Source organism: Tachyglossus aculeatus, chromosome 12, assembly GCF_015852505.1.
Source record: "Tachyglossus aculeatus isolate mTacAcu1 chromosome 12, mTacAcu1.pri, whole genome shotgun sequence".
NCBI classification, from domain to species: domain Eukaryota; kingdom Metazoa; phylum Chordata; class Mammalia; order Monotremata; family Tachyglossidae; genus Tachyglossus; species Tachyglossus aculeatus.
Window position 1 is genome coordinate 33,801,927 of NC_052077.1, and position 4,604 is coordinate 33,806,530.

The following is a 4,604-nucleotide window of genomic DNA, read 5'->3' on the forward strand; positions in this document are numbered from 1 at the left end:
AGTGCTATTGGTTGAGCGCATACTAGCTGTGGAACTAGCTTGGGAAAGTACAGTACAACAGTTGGCAGACAAGTTCCCTACCCTCGACAAGCTTACGGTCTAGAGGATAAATGCCTCTAATCCCAACGTATTAAAGGCCAGTTTCCCAGCTCTGCCTTTGTATTTTCCTTGCGTTGGGAAAATTGGGGGGATTGCTTTGGGTGGGGGAGATTGGGGGGAGGGTCCCTCTCTCGACACAAAAATACATGGGCAGCCATGGCCCAGTGGCGAGGACACAGGCCTAGAATTCAGAAAGACCTGGGTTCTAATTCCAGCTCCACCATTTGTCTGCAGTGTGACCTCGGGCAAGTTGATTCACTTCTCTGGGCCTCTGTTCCCTCATCCATCTGGGAGCCCCATGCAGAGCAGGGACTCTGTCCAACTGGGCAACCATATTTCTACCCCAGCGCTTAGTGAAGTGCCTGGCACACAGTAAGCGCTGAAAATACCATCAAAAAAGAAATAAAAAACCCAATTATCCCCCCCAGAGCCAGTTGCTCAGGGACTCAAAGTAGGGAAAGAAACTTTTGCACCAAGTTCCCCCGACCATCCATTTTCCTGACTGTCCATCAATCAATCAATCATATTTATTGAGTGCTTACTGTGTGCAGAGCACTGTACTAAGTGCTTGGGAAGTACAAGTTGGCAACATATAGAGACGGTCCCTACCCAACAGTGGGCTCACAGTCTAGAAGGGAAGACTCCAAGCAAATCAGTTGGAGCGATCACCACCTCTCCATTCCCCTTCCTTCCCAACCAGAAAGCAGAAAGCAGAATGCTAGGGAAGGTGAGAGTGCATGGCTAGCACTGATGTATTATCATCATCATCATTATTATTATTATATTTGCTAAGCACTTACTGTTCCAAGCACTGTGGTAAGCGCTGAGGTAGATGTCTTGTCTTATACCATCGAGTGGACTCTCACCCATAGCGACGCCACGGACACATCTCTTCCAGGACGCCCCGCCTCCATCTGCAATCGTTCTGGTAGTGGATCCATAGGGTTTTCTTGGTGAAAATATGGAAATGGTTTACCATTGCCTCCCTCCACATGGTAAACTTGAGTCGCCACCCTCGACTCTCTCCTGTGCCGCTGCTGCCCAGCACACGGGAGTCTTGAACTGTAGCAGATTGCCTTCCACTCGTTAGCCACTGGCCAAGCTAGGAATGGAATGGGTAGGCCTCTGCTTGACTCTTCCTCCCATAGCCGAGACTGGTAGAGGACTGGAAACTCTCCTGGTGCGAACCTGAGAGGGGGAGGTAGATGGAAGATAATCATTTGTATATGTATAATCACATATACAGCACCTGTATATATGTTTGTACAGATTTATTACAGTATTTATTTTACGTGTACATATGTACTATCCTATTTATTTTGTTAATGATGTGCGTTTAGCGTTAATTCTATTTGTTCTGATGACTTGACACCTGTCCACATGTTTTGTTTTGTTGTCTGTCTCCCCCTTCTTGACTGTGAGCCTGTTGTTGGGTAGGGACCGTCTCTATATGTGGCCAACTTGTAGTTTCCAAGTGCTCAGTACAGTGCTCTGCACACCGTAAGTGCTCAATAAATACGACTGAATGAATGAATGAATGAATATCCGGTACAGTCCCTGTCTCATGTGGGGCTCACAGTCTAGAGGGCATGCAGAGTGCTTCTCTGCTTGAAATTATTTATTTCTATGAATGTCTGTCTTCCCCTCATAATAATAATAATAATTGTGGTATTTGTTAAGCGCTTACTATGTGCCAAGCACTCTACAAAGCGTTGGGATGGATACAAGCAAATTGGGCTGGACAGAGTCCCTGTCCCATCTGGGACTCACAGTCTCAATCCCCATTTTACAGGTGAGGGAACTGAGGCCCAGCAAAGTGAAGTGACTTGCCCTAGGTCACACAGCAGACAAGCGGCCGAGTCTGGATCAGAACCCATGACCTTCTGACTCCCGTGCCCGTGCTGTCTCCACTAAGCCGTGCTGCTTCTCTTACGCTTACTCTGTTGTACTCTCCCAATCGCTTAGTAGAGGGCTCTGCACGCTGTAAATGCCCAACAAATACATTTGGGTGACTGACTTTAGTTTTAAGAAAGACACAATTTGGAGCAACACAAAAAGCAGAAAACCGTTCCTGAATATCCCACCACAGGCAGGCCCGTGCCAATATTCTTATTTGGAGGTGATTCAAATGCCCCCAGACTTCTGCCCCAAACAGTAGACCAGAGGGTTTCCAGTTTTTCTTCCAGAGACCCAGGAGCAGGTTCAGGAACTCTGGGGCAGTGCCCAGCGGTGGGTAGCCTACCTCCCTGACAACCTCACCAACCTGGCCAAGATATCGTGGATAACCAAGGAATGGCAGAGGAGGAAAGAAAGGATTGTGCCACTCTCTGCCCCCACAGTTGTTAGCAATACCCACCGTTCCTTCCACTGTAATCTACTATGTGGGCACTATCTGGGGCCAGGCCAAAGAGCATCCCAGTTGGCATCTCTGTTAGAATACCTAATGATGGAGAGGTCCCAAAAAGCATTCCTTGTTGCTCTAGATGCTGGCAAATCACCCGCTGGAGTTATAGGCCCAAGAATTCAAATTTAATGAGGAAGAGGAAAAGGGGGAGAGAAAGACTAAATTCAAGTCCTTACAAATCAATGATAAAATAGCTTTCTTTGGCCTGAGTACATGTACTTGGGCCTAGATACTTGCAGGCCAACCCTGTGGAGGAGGGCAAACAGCCCACTGGAGGGAGGAAAGAAAACAGCAGTCTCCTTTCTCTTGGATTTTGAAAGCTCTGTCTCTGACTCACTCATTGGCTGACTCCTCCAAGCCTCCTGTTAGGAAAGTCCACCTCCTCCCAAATGGTTTCAATTCACTCAGGATTCTGGGAATGGGGGAGGGGGGGGCCCTTCAGGATTGTAGGGAACGTGCAGTCCCCAGGAAAAAAAGTTATATAGTTAACAGTAACAGAATAGGGTTCTTATTCTGTTAGTTCCCCTTGGGTTAGTTCCATCTCCCACTGGACTTTAATATTTACATATGGAGGCACTACCAATACTTTCCAACCATTGATTCCCATCTTGCATCCTGAAAGGCTAAGGGCAAGGAGCTCCATCCATGAGTAGCCATCTTGCTCATACGGACAGGTCATCCCCCTTAATCAGGGGGCCCCCAAATCCCTCTGCTGTTCCAACCCGGTGACTTCGAACAGCAGCCTGACCTTGGAGCTGGGGTGATGGACCGGTTGACTGGAGGAGGGGGCAAACTTCTTTTTCTGGCTTCCAACTGCAAAGGGTCTCTACTTCCTTGTCAGAAATCCACTGCCTCTCATCTGCTCCCTAGCCTCACCAAGTCTGACATGGTGGTGGAATGTTGCAGGTAGACAGTAAGCTTCTTGTGGGTAGGGATCAGGTCTGTCGACTTTGCTGCTCTTTTCCAAGGGCTTAGTACAGTCCTCAGAACTAAGTACAGTCCTCGGCAAAGAGGAAGGAATCTGTAAATACCACTGATCTATTGATTTTGTGGATGGCAGTGGGACTCAAGGCCCTACTGAGAGCTCACCTCCTCCAGGAGGGCTTCCCAGACTGAGCCCCTTCCTTCCTCTCCCCCTCGTCCCCCTCTCCATCCCCCCCATCTTACCTCCTTCCCTTCCCCACAGCACCTGTATATATGTATATATGTTTGTACATATTTATTACTCTATTTATTTACTTATTTATTTTACTTGTACATATCTATTCTATTTATTTTATTTTATTAGTATGTTTGGTTTTGTTCTCTGTCTCCCCCCTTTTTTTTATAATGGCATTTATTAAGCGCTTACTATGTGCAAAGCACTGTTCTAAGCACTGAGCACTGTTCTAAGTGCTGAGCACTGTTCCAAGTGCTTTTAGACTGTGAGCCCACTGTTGGGTAGGGACTGTCTCTATATGTTGCCAACTTGTACTTCCCAAGCGCTTAGTACAGTGCTCTGCACACAGTAAGTGCTCAATAAATATGATTGATTGATTGAGTAGCTCACTGTGGGCAGGGAATATGTGTTTATTGTTAATAATAATACAATAATAACAATTATGGTATTTGTTAAGCACTTACTATGTGCCAGGCACAGTACAAAGTGCTGGATGGCCTAGCAGATAAGTGTGTATTGTTAATAATAATATAATAATAACAATTATGGTATTTGTTAAGCACTTACTATGTGCCAGGCACAGTACTAAGTGCTGGATGGCCTAGCAGATAAGTGTGTATTGTTAATAATAATATAATAATAACAATTATGGTATTTGTTAAGCACTTACTATGTGCCAGGCACAGTACTAAGTGCTGGATGGCCTAGCAGATGTGTTCAGTGTTCAAAGGGCAGAGCCGGGATTAGAACTTTCAGTCCTTATGTAAGAAATCACATCCTCCAGTGAAACAGTGAGAAATCAGGGTAGCCCAGCAAGAAGAAGAACAATGACAGCGGAAATGCTCTTTAGCAACTAATACGTCAGGAACATCAGTGGGACCACAGCTAACTGATCATTGTGATAGCCCACAACGCAAAGCTCATCTGAGTTAGATAACTTAA

The 4,604-nt window shown here is 46.1% G+C and overlaps 1 non-coding gene across 1 annotated transcript; it reads right to left on the reverse strand.

Annotated features, from left to right (window-relative positions):
- Positions 1–1,159: 1,159 nt before the first annotated feature.
- LOC119936038 lies at positions 1,160–1,297 on the reverse strand. The gene has a single exon (XR_005453631.1). It is a non-coding gene; the product is annotated as a small nucleolar RNA SNORA7 (small nucleolar RNA).
- Positions 1,298–4,604: the final 3,307 nt, after the last annotated feature.